The sequence below is a fragment of the Pyrus communis genome, chromosome 9 (genome assembly GCF_963583255.1).
Source record: "Pyrus communis chromosome 9, drPyrComm1.1, whole genome shotgun sequence".
Classification (NCBI taxonomy): Eukaryota; Viridiplantae; Streptophyta; class Magnoliopsida; order Rosales; family Rosaceae; genus Pyrus; species Pyrus communis.
Window position 1 is genome coordinate 17,122,513 of NC_084811.1, and position 13,084 is coordinate 17,135,596.

Here is a 13,084-nt window from a genome sequence, read left to right on the forward strand (position 1 = left end):
GGAATTGGAAAAGGGGAAAGAGGATGCCTTGCATGGCAAGGGAAAGGGAAAAGAGGTGTGGCAACCCCTTAGGAGTGGGATTAGGCTTCTAGAATCTTGTAATTAAGTGCCCTAATATCTTTAGGGAGCCTCTTTTGCAGCTGGAACTTAAGTAGGAAAAGATTAGGATTGACTAAGTCAAAATAAGGAAGTTTGACTCTTGTTTCCTTCTTTGTAGCTGATTCCTTTTCTTCCAAGTCTTGAATTAATTTCTTTCATCTCTTTAGCATATTCCTAGCCTCATTTGGTCTTCAGTTTCATCCATCCACCTTGCTCCATGCATGTATTATCTATTCCAAGCCCAAAACTGCTCTAAATTGCTCCAAATTGCACTTTCTTGCTACTTTAGCCTTTTGAACCTACAAACACCCGAAAATAGCTTAAAATACTAAAATAACTAGGAACTAACAGCATGAATGCAAGGAAATAAGCTAACTAAGGTGCATAAATATGCTCCTATCACTTCCTCCACTATTAGCTACCTATCCATATCCTTATGCCGCCATTCTTCCTGAGTATAAGAGCATTCTCGCGCATTCCCCGAGTCCATCTTTGCCTTCCCTCCATAACTCTCATTTCCATCTCTCCGCCTATGCTGCCAAATCGTCATCTTTCTATATTTCGACACACCTTATTACATCCTGAAAATTCGTTTCTCCAGGCAGCCATATTCATAGGCTTACCTTTAAGATCAATTATAGCATCCAAATTTTTAAAAGCATAAAACTCTTCCCTACAACCATGGTTCCCTTCTTCTTCATTCACACCCATATATTTATCCCCACATCGCATGGCCCAGTAATCCACGTGATAACTCATATATTTCATGCATTTATACCATCCATTTGTAGTCTCGTTATGATGTTTTTGAGTTAAACTAGCTGCATTTTACCTTATTTTGTGTTAGTGTGCAGTTACATGTACTTTAGGATCAATTTGAAGGCAAAAAAAGTGAAAACATGCCATTTTTGGGGTTAACCCTTGTTCAAACGTGGAAAGAAGTTTAGTGGCCTGTTTTGAAGCCCAAATAAAGAATCCAAGATGAATCTGGCTTGTTAGAAGACCAGGAACAGAATGGGAAAGGAATTGGGATATCTAGTCTGATTTGGAGGTGCCAAATAAGGCAAAAACTTGCAAAATAAAGGCTAAGTTGCTGGGATCACTTTGGAATATCTTGCAGCCCCATTTAGCATATAAATACTAAGGTTTCAGATCACTTTTACACAAGCCTCTCTTGGGGTCACCCAGAGCTCTCTCGATTCTTTTTCTTTGGCCTAGGAACAAAACCTTATTACCCTTCACCATCTACTGCCACCGAAGAAACCACGCAGCCGCGCTGTTCTTGGAGAAGTTCAATATCAGAATTGCTTCAAGGGGGTTTCTTCTATGAATTTAATTTCACTCATGTTATTCTTGATATTTATATATTTTGTAATCATGTTGTGTAATTAAGTTCATAGTTGGGGATTTTGATGTAGCCTTGCAAAACTATTCTATGTTATTAAGTTAAAGTATTTGATTCACCAATATGTGTTTTTGTTTCATTCACTGATTTTATAGTTTAATTTGTTTGTTAATCTTAATGTTTGATCACCATTAGGGCTGCTTATGAATTATTTCATCAAGTTTATAGTACACATCATGCTTAATCTTGGTAGACATGTGAATGATTGAATAAACTGCTATGCATACATCCTGCCATGTGATTTCTTTGGTTCTTTGAAGTTTTCTTGTTCTTAATGGATTCTTATTTGGTAATCTAAGTTGAACATCACAACTAGGTAGCAAATTAGGAGTCATTGATCACAACCACACATCAAATGGATGGTCATAAATGAGTAAAACGAACCTTAGTTGCAGATTGGAGAGTTGAATGCGTTTTGACTTAATTTTTATGGAATTGGCTTGTAATGGTGAAATCGGTATCCCTAGTTCCATTCCCATCATTTCTGAATCATTATATTATTCATATTTACATTCTTTTTCATTTTAAGTTACTTTACTTCTCAATTCAAAATCCAAACTCAATTTGTTAGTTTCATTGTTTAGTTAGGGTTCACATAAAGTTAGTAATTTGTAGAGGTCTAATCAGTCCCTGTTGTTTGACACCCTTAATTTTGTCACTATACTATCCTTATATATGCACTTGAAAGGAACACAACACCATATATCAGGCAATACCTCGGAAAACATTCATGGAATATCAGTATCCAACACACAATGCAAATCTTGCTCCCAACAAATCTCGCCAAAAACCTTCGATCACCAAGTTCTCTAATAAAGACCCCCTCCCTTCCTCTTCATAGAGAAGTAAAACAATCAATGAAGGTATCTCTGTTCACCTCTTTGTCTATTAAAACTTCCACCAACAAGTAGTGGTGGAACCTAACAATGCCTCATCAACTTCCTTTTGGCCAACAGTAACCCATTTCCTCTCATTTTCTAACAGGGAGAGTTTAGCACCAAACTGTTGAAATTTTTTAGATTGACGAGCTTGGGGGGCCCCACTCTAATGACACCAATATTATCCCTAACTTTACCACTTGCCCAATCCGTCAAGTATAGGGTTTTACCACAAAAGGCCTTGGTATTAATTAGAGTGGGGGATTCTTATTTAAAGTCATTGTTTTTCTTTAACCTCACTGATGTGGGACTACTAACACGGCCATTCACGTGTAACCCTATTTAATGGCTCATACGTGGAGGTCTACACATCAGCAATTGAAACTCAGAGATTGGCTCCAATGGAGTTCAAACTTGTTTTCAATGTTTCCACAAAGTGCCTCTTAAGAACTCAGAGGCTGGCTCTATGTTAAGAGTCCAAGCTTGTTTCCAAGCCCACACTTCCTTGTGACAAGCCTTTGGCTTGCATAGGCCCGTAACCGTAAGCTCTGATACCATGTTGAAATTTTTTAAATCGACGAGCCTAAGAAGCCCCACTTTAACGACATTGATATTGTCTCCAACTTTACCACCTGCCCAATCCGTCAGGTGTGCCGACGAGGACGTCGGGCCCCTAAGGGCGGTGGATTGTAAGATCCCACATCGCCCAGAGGAGTGATCCTTATATGTATATTCCCATCCCTACCTAGCACGAGGCCTTTTGCGAGCTCACTAGCACCGGAGTTCATCGAAACTCCGAAGTTAAGCGAGTTCGCGCGAGAGCATTCCCATGATGGGTGGCCCACTAGGAAGTTCTCGTGTGAGTTCCCAGAAACAAAACCATGAAGGCATGGTCGGGGCCCAAAGTGGACAATATCGTGCTATGGTGGAGTCGAGCCCAGGATGTGACACTTCCTCTCTCCTTCTATTTCAAATACAAAAATAAAAAAAAATTTGACACACTTTGTGTGTGCCCATATGCTAGCATAATATTAATTAATCAGCATGCAAATGCAAACATATAGCCATTTATAATAATAATAATAAATATGGTGAATTAATTAGGAACTAAGCAAAACATGGCAAATTAATCATTAGACCGGCGCTGATATCCTTACACTCATTAACTTTTCTTTACCAACTTCTCAATTCCTATAGGTTCTTCAAACTCATACGAACTGGATTCGACTATCGACTCCATTCTTTTCCAACCAGCATCGACATTGATTTCGGTAACATTTTATTTCGATAATGTTTTCATACTCCCTCATCTTAGGCTTTATTTAAGACAGACGGAGTAGTAGAAAATGGCTGGGGTTGTAAGCTGTTTCTGTAGAGTAGCACCATTTATGATTCTCTATATCTTACACCAATTATTTATTGCTGAGAGCACATTAATTCTCAATGTCCTGAGCTTTGGAGATAAGCCTAATGGAGTAACTGATTCCACCCAAGTTTTTCTGGATGCATGGAGTGCAGCTTGTGCCTCTTCAGATTTCAGTACGATTAGGGTACCAAAAGGGAGGTATTTGCTTCCGACTGCCATGGTTTTTAAAGGTGATAACTATAAAAGCCCAGGTATTACTCTTCGGATTAATGGAACACTCGTCGCTTTGTCTAACTACCGAATTCTTGACCAAGCTGACAATTGGCTAAGCGTCAAAACAGTTACCGGAGTCTCCATTATTGGAGGTGCACTTGACACCAAAGGCACCTCCTTGTGGGCATGCAAGTTAGCGGGAAACACTGATTGCCCCAGCAAAGCAACGGTTAGTAATTTCCTTTTTATTGTCCAGATTTTCAAGAAGTATATCATGTAGTATATGTAACTAGATTATTATTTCCAAACGCAGAGTTTGAGTTTTACAAACTCCAAAAACATTAGAATCCACGGACTAATGTTGTTGAACAGCCAGATGTTCCACATTGTTATAAACGGGTGCCAAGATGTTAACATTCAAGGGGTCAAAATCACTGCCGCCGGCAATAGCCCCAACATTGATGGCATCCATGTTCAATTGTCAAGAAATGTTGCAATCTTCGACACCTCCATCAAAATGGGAGATGACTGTGTCAATTGGCCCCGGCAACAAGGACTTGTGGATCCAACACATATCATGTGGACCAAGTCACGACATTAGGTCAGATTTTATAGTGGTTGCATCGTCATGCTTATCTATTCATAAGTTTATGTTCAATTATAGTATAACACATGGACTAGTTATAATATGTGGCCGCATTCATTTACCACCAATAATTTCTCCTGAATAGTTAGTAGTTGTTTTGGGCACTGTTTTAAAAATTCCTGCCTAGGTGCTATGCGGCTGGCTACCGCCCCGATTAATCCCCGAGCGTTTGAAAAAACTTCAATTACAAAATGAGTCTTGGAAGATGACATTCCGTATAACATTAAAGGCTTAAAGGCTTCTCGAACCAAAGTATACAAGTATCAACTAAAAGACCAAACTTAGCCAAGTGGTGAGCGACACCATTACAAGGCCCCTTTTTTCTTTTTGGTGAAAACCATTACAAAGCCTACATATATGATTGCATAATAGGTCTATTGGTGGAAACACTCCTGCTATTTAAATCCCTATATCTAGGGCATTAAATTTTGAGCAGTGGATCCAAAGCAGTCCACGGTGGGGGATGTTTGAGGAAGCTATTGAAGGAATTTGAAGTTGGAGGGTTATAGGGTATTTCTTTTCTGGAAAAACTTGGGACTGAAAAATTTTGAAATCTTAGGGCTCAAGATAGCTCAGAATGGATGGTAAAAAGAAGTCTTAGTTTGTTCCCTTTTTAAGTATACACAATTTAAAATTGATTCATTGGTGTTCGTGAGTTAGTGGAAGAGTTTTGTTAACACTCTAGTAGCGCTAAAAACTTTAAAGAACCGCAAATACAAAACGTTTAAACATAATTATAGAAGTATCAACTAAAAGACCAAACTTAGCCAAGTGGTGAGCGACACCATTACAAGGCCCTTTTTTTCTTTTTGGTGAAAACCGTTACAAAGCCTAGAGATATGATTGCATAATAGGTCTATCGATGGAAACACTCTTGCTGTTTAAATCCCTACATCTGGGGCATTAAATTTTGATTTGAATCGGCAGTCGATCCAATGTAATCCACGGTGGGGGATGTTTGAAGAAGCCATTGAAGGAATTTGAAGTTGGCCGGTTAAAAAGTATTTCTTTTCTGGGTAAACTGGGGACTGAAAGCATTGGGTAATCTTAGGGCTCAAGATAGCTCAGAGTGGATGGTAAAAGTGAAGTCTTAGTTTGTTCCTTTTTAAGTATTGACAATTTAAAATTGATCCATTGGTATTCGTGAGTAAGTAGAAGAGTTTTATTAACACTCAAGTAGCGCTAAAACTTTAAAGAATCGAATACAGAACGTTTAAACATAATTAAAGCCAAAATTAACGACTTAATTCTGTTTAAAGGGGCAAATATTTGGATTGAAAATAAGTAGTTGGGCCTAATCAAGGCCCAACCCTACCTATTCTTATTAAATGCCCAAAGGAGTTGTTTAATTTCAGAGTCCCATAAGGCTAGCACGCGAGCCCATGTACAGTTTGAAAAGAGCACGACATGTGGCAATAATCAGTAAGTACGTCTCACTGAAGTGGCACTCCAGTTGAGTTCAAGAGAATTTAGTTGCTTTATAGTGGCAATTTAGGAGTTCTAGAGGTTTGAAGAGTCAATGACTTTGGAATATCACCTCCATTTTTGGCATATAAATGCAGTCGTTATCGTTGGCTTAAGTCATATGTCACCTCAAAGCTGGATGGGAAAAGTAAACAGTGTATTTTTTTTAGTTATAGTCTTCAGCATAAGGGTTACAAATGCTTAACCTCTCAATCCAACATGATACATATCAAACATGTTCTCTTCGATGAGGAACACTTTCCTTGTCATACTTCTCAACCACTCACTATCACTCCCTCTTACAGCTCTACGACAGAGATACCTTCTCGTTTTAAATTTATATTTCATGGTAATCCTAAACCTCAACCATCTCTATCCTCTACTTCACTACCACATTCATCAACATCTACCCATCAACCACTTTATTCACCTACCTCTGCCCAACCTTTACTCAGTCAACAATCAACTCTTATCACCTTCACCACAACTCATTCCTCAAAGACCAGTCACCACAAATTCTCATCATATGATTACAAGATCCAAAGCTGGCGTCTTCAAGCCCAAAGCTTTATCTGCCACAAAGCATCCAATTGATCCTCAAATTTTTGTGCCTATATGCAAGCTTCCAAGCATGACCGTTGGAGCAAGGCTATGCTTGAAGAATTACAAGCAAAAAAATCAATAGGAACTTGGACTGTTGTACCTCCTTCTCCTCATCAAAAATTGGTTGGCTACAAATGCTTCTTTAGAATCAAAAGAAATCCTGATGACACCAATGATAGATACAAGGCTAGACTTGTGACCAAAGGTTTTCACCAATAAGATGGAATTGATTTCAATGAGACTTATAGTCCTGTTGCAAAACCTGTCATAATCAGGATCTTATTAACACTTGCAGTACAATATGATTGGTTTCTAAATTAGCTTGACATTAATAATGCCTTTCTTCGTGGTAATCTCAAAGAAGAGGTCTTTATGTAGCAACCTCCAAAATTTATTGATTCATCTAAACCATCTTTTGTCTACAAGTTGAATAAGTCTCTCTATGGCTTAAAAGAAGCTCCCAGAGCCTGGTATGACAAGTTGTTTGACACTTTTAAACTTTCAATCAGATTGTTCTCTGGTCCAAATGCTTATTTCTATTAAGATTTTATAAAACAACTCAGTTCTTTATTTCCTGTTAAGGATTTGGGTCATTTACATTATTTTCTTGGTTTAGAGGCACAAAGATCAACAGAGGGTATCTTCTGTCCCAAAGTAAATATGCATTAGATATTCTTGTTAAGACACATATGGATGGTTGTAAACCTTGCGACTCTTCTTGGTACCCAAAGAATGGATCACACTGGCACAATATTGTCTAATCCGAAGGAATACAAATAAATAGTAAGGGCTCTTCAATATCAAACCTGGACTAGATTAGATCTTTCCTTTGTAGTGAATCAAGTATGTTAGGTTCTCTATTGTCCAAGGAATTCCCACATTTAGACTGAAAAGAATCTTAAGATTCTTAAAAAGTTTTGTTGATCAAGGTCTATGGTTCAAGAAAAGCCCTCTGCAACTCACTGCCTTTTCTAATGCAGATTGGGCAGGCTGTGTTTTTGACAGAAAATCTAGCTCATACCGTTGTTGAACTCTCATGGATTTGCAAGATTTTCATAGATATTGCCTTCCCTCTTACTCAAATTCCCAAGATTTGGTGTGATAATGTATCTGCAATCTTATTGGCATCTAATCATATGTTTCATGTTCATACGAAACATGTGGAAATCGATTACCACTACATTAAGAAGCATGTTCTTGCCAATTTGCTCAAGGTTCAGTGTATTAGCACTCAATATCAACTCGCAAATATTCATACAAAGCCTTTGTCCAATGCTAGATTTTAGTATCTTCAATCCAAGCTATCACTTGGCTTTCCATCGTTCAGCTTGAGGGGTGTAAAAGACAACTCATATTTAGTTGTTTTTAGTTATCTTGTATAGTTATAAGTTTGTTATAACTGTTTTTTAACTAATCCTAGTTTAGTGAGTTAATTAGGTTTGATTAGTTGCTAAGCTTTATTTGGCAGGTGTACTCCTATGTCTATCGTTATCAATGAAATGCTCCTATTAGAAAAACTTTATGGGTTGCTATTGCGCTTCTCGTTTTCTTGTGTCATGATGGTTTATAGACACTTCATGAGCTATTAACTGAGTTGTAATTTCTTATTCATTAAGAAAGAAATATACAAGCTTCTTTTTCATGTGAAGGCCTACCTAGCTAAGGCTTTCCAAAGCCACCCTTAAATTGATACAGCGTTCCCAACACTTGTAGGGAAGTTGTGTGTAGATCAACATCCAACAAGTAATAATACTATATAAATATTAAGTTGATAGGCTCTAAATAATGGGAAACTAATTTATTATACACGTCATTGTTCTCTGTTTGGATAGCACAATACATCACACCATGTTTATTTTAATAAGTTAATTTTTTTTTCCTTTATTTAATCTAACGATTAGAAATAAATATGAAGTTTTGAAATCAGTTTCCTGAAAAATTTGTTGTACACTTAGTACTATGGTCTAGTGGTATTCCTCTTCACTTGTAAGAGTGATTTCTTAAGTTTGATTCTCCCCAAAGATGAATTTGAACCACATTATTACTAGCCATTGTGATGTCTACTATAATCTTGGAGTCATTAATTACAATCTAAGGATTGGCGTGCATCGCAAGTAATTACATTCCTAAGAGGATGCAACATCTTCTTCCCAGATATATTCTCCACATTTAATGAGGACTTTACTTTACTATCCTAAAAGATCTTTTCTTCTACTTGTATATATGTACCCTTCTAGGGTCTATCTCTGGTAGCGCAATCTTTGCATACTTATAGGGTAAAGAAGTTTACCATGTTTTCAGTTTGATCTCTGTCTTACTATTTACTGAAAAGCAAAACCAGTTGTTGATGAAGAATCATTAAGTTAGACCTATTGGCTCAAGTGTTGTGCCTAAAGCCCATGCCAACACATCTCGAGGCCCACAAGGGTGCACGAAGCATCGTGGCCATGGGAAAGGTTCCAAACCTCCACCACGGGCTTATGGTCAGCAGCGTAGAAGCCAACCCTAAGGAGAAAATCCGGCCTTAAAGCGCAATACCCTGGCTCCCAAGGCTTCCAACTTCAAGAACTAAGGCAAAGCTTCCACCACCGTAGAAGCAGATATATGTTATCGATGTGGTTCAAAAGATCAATCGTCCCAAGTTTACTGAGCTTCCGCTCATGTTGATGCTAAATATCTTTCACGTCGTAAAGCCATAGTGATAAACTTTGTTCAAGTGGACAATCCGGAAGATACCACTTTGGAGATTTCTATTTTCAAGAGGCATCGCACCAATTGAAGAATAGAAATTTTAGACATGTGCCGAAGTGAGGCCAAGTTCCCCTAGTGGCCGAACCCCCTTGAAATTTTTTTTGTTTAAGTTTTTTGAACAATTTTCTATATAATTTTATTATGTGTGTGCTTTAATTTAAATTTTTGGATAACTACCTACTGATATTATTTCTCGAATAATTAATTGAATTAACAGAATTCGAAATTTAAAGTTACATAATTGTTCAAATTTACATTCTAATGTTACATAATAATGATAAAGTTACACAAAATGACATTGCTATTTTTCAAAAAGAAAATCTACGTATAAATTTACGTTGTGGGCGTTATAATGCACTACAAACGTAGGATGTTATACTTAAATGCGATCACATTAAACTATTAAGCTTTAATTTAAAGAGTACCATTGCCCTTTTTTCCACTAAAGGGTACAGTACACTAACCCTTATAACATATTTATCTTCTTCTTTTTTTAATATTAATTACGAGCATATAATTTATTTATTTCATTGGTGAAATGGACAAAGTAGTTAATGAGGAAGGCATCTATGCTGTGGAGAATACCCAATAGTTTAATTTTGGGTAAGGGTATAAAATAATTTTTGAGAATGAATATGGTACATCCATTACCGAACTGAACTGTTGTCATCCTTATAAGTTATTCTAATAATCTTATTATTCTTAATCCTGAGGTTTGAATACTGAAACACAAGAAAGACACAAAAATAAAGATCAAAATAGTGAAATTTTTAAGTGATTTGTAGCTCAAATAATTAAAGAAAATTGCCATCTATTAGAGCCCATTGGTCTTGTATTTAGTCACCCATCCCTTAAAATCGCTTCTATAAAATGAGATAAACAACAGAGAAATGCAGAGTTGAAGAAGAAGAAAATAATTCTAAGACTAACTGTTTTGGGTTTTGAATAAGGCACAACAACAGAAGTTGTGGATAATCCCTTGGTCTTCTTCAGGGTTACTCCACTGAGGAATGAGTGGCCATGAGGGAAATTAAGTACATTTCACTTGGTATGAGTAGATTTATTAACAAGTCAACGGCTAAATTACTATTAAAGCTATATACTTTTTTCATTAAATTATTAGAGTGATGTATTATAAGATAATGTTAAGAAGACTAAAATTTCAAATTAAATTACAAACTAAATGATGTATCGTTAATATTAAATAAGTACGTTAATCAACTTAAATAATAATTCAATCATCAATAACCACATCATTTATTTTACAAAATTTAATTTAAAAATTTGTCTTCAATTATACTCAATTACGAATGATACGGAAAATGAATAATTAAGATTGAAAATAGAAAATTAAATAGTTGTGAAAATCAGAACGACTAAAACACACATAACATTAAATATTGCGTAGCATTGAACCCGAATTTTTACAAACTTAATCTAATATAACGTATATCTACGGTAACTGATTAGCAGCCGCGATATACAAATATAGTAATTAATTTGTGGAGAGAGTGAGCATGCAATAAACCATTAGGCAGACCATTAGGAAGTAAGTAAAACGCAAAAGCGTAGCTTAGCAACCAAATTATTGGGCTTAATTATTTCCGGCGCAGCTTTCTTAAAAAATGCTTTCCATGTAAGGCTGCAGATTCGTTCTCCCCTTTTACGTGTTTCATTTGTGTTTCGTTTACTAATATTTTAACACGTATCTTTTAACTTAATTGAGAGATAACACCGTTAAGTTTTTATTTGACATAAAAATTAAAAACAATATCCAACACAGGAGGATCCTTCTGCGGATTTTTAAGTTCCTTCAGATCAAAAATCCATAGATCAACACCCACAGATCAAAATCCCTAACCAAAACCCATGCGACACAACGAAAACGACGATAGGCCGAGTTACTGAGAGAGAAAACGAAGATCCGCTTGGATGCCATTTGTGAAACTCATATTTTTCTTCTCAAACTCTGATAGGCCGAGTTAATGAGAGTGAAAACGAAGACGGCGACAATTCGAATTCGGTTGAAGCGGAAACGTGATTTTTGATGGGGGAGGTGGGTTGATTGAGAGTGCAGAAGGTGTTTGATAATATGACTCAGAGAGACTTGGTCTTGGAATTCTATGATCTGGTGTTACACTCAAAAGGGTCTTCACCCTGAGTCATTGAAGATGTATAATGTGATGAGGAATGAGAATCTGGGTCTTGATGGGTTTACGATTGTTGGGTTGCTTTCGCCTTGTGCTCAATTGGGCGCATTGAATATTAAATAAAAAGTAAATAAAAAACTTGACAGAGTTATTTCTTTGTAAGAGTAAATTATAGCAACCGTCTCTTAACTTTAAATCAATTGGAGCAATGGTCCATCAACTAAAAATCAATTATCATTGGTCTCTCAACTCATCAAAACATGCAACTATGGTCCCTCAACTAAAAATCTATTACCATTGATCCCTGAACTTTAATTCAACTGGAGAAATGGTCCATTAACTTTAACCCAATTTGAACAATGATCCCTCAAACTTTAACCCAATTTTAGCAATGGTCCTTCCAACATAACTCATTTTGACAAAATTTTAACGACGTTGACGAAAATGATCATAGCTACACGTTTTGATGAGTTGAGGGACCCCAATTGCGGCAATGGTTCTTCCAACATAATTTATTTTGACAAAATTCTAACAAAGTTGACGAAAAGGACCGTAGCTACACATTTTGATGAGTTGAGGGACCAATGGTAATGACTTTTTAGTTGAGAGACCATTACTCCAATTTGATTAAAGTTGAGAGACCATTGCTACAATTTACTCTCTTTGTAAAGTTGCATGACATGTGTCAAAATATTAGTAAACGAGACACAAATGAGACACGTAAAAGGGGACAACAGATCTGTAGCCTCCATGTAAAGGCATCCATTTCTAATTAATATAATAATTAATTTACTTAAAATCTAGACCATCCTGTATCTATATGATTTTATATACAACCAGTGGTGAAGTCAGGAATTGAAGGGGGGAGGGGCCAAGTTACAAGAGTGCAATGACTTCCATAATTTATCAATACAAACAAATTACAATTGTTGCCAGCGAGGTTTCATATCATGAAAACGTCGCATAATAGGCACATTATAGGTTAACAAGGATCATTTTGGAGATAGTATCTACAAATTGCTTCACGATAATTAGGTGGATAATCAAGCATTCGATGTCTATGTCCAAGGTCTACAGGAAGATCAGCCAATATTTTATCCAACTCAGTAACCTTACTTCGTTGTGAACTACTCGGAATATTCGAAGGAGGACTTCTTGAAATATTTAAAGGAGGAGGACTGCTCGGAATATTTGAAGGAGAAGGACTACCAGAAATATTTAAAGGAGGATTTACGCATTGTTTCTTATAGTATCGTTCCATTACGTAACTGTAAAATGGAAAGAAAAAAAAATTCTTAGACTCTTAATCCTAGAGTAGACTATACTAGTATGCATAATAACTAATCAAACCAACAATTCAATTAATCAATACCAATAAGCATACAAATTATTCAATAAATAAAAATTCAGTTCAACTAATCACATGAATAATTGTATACTTTATGTAATAATTCAATTAATTAATCAATAATCACGGATTCAAATTTTCTTTTTTACCCTAAAAAATAA

The 13,084-nt window shown here is 36.3% G+C and overlaps 1 pseudogene; it reads left to right on the forward strand.

Moving 5' to 3' along the window:
* Nucleotides 1–3,728: 3,728 nt before the first annotated feature.
* On the forward strand, nucleotides 3,729–5,652 carry LOC137744435 (polygalacturonase-like; annotated as a pseudogene).
* Nucleotides 5,653–13,084: the final 7,432 nt, after the last annotated feature.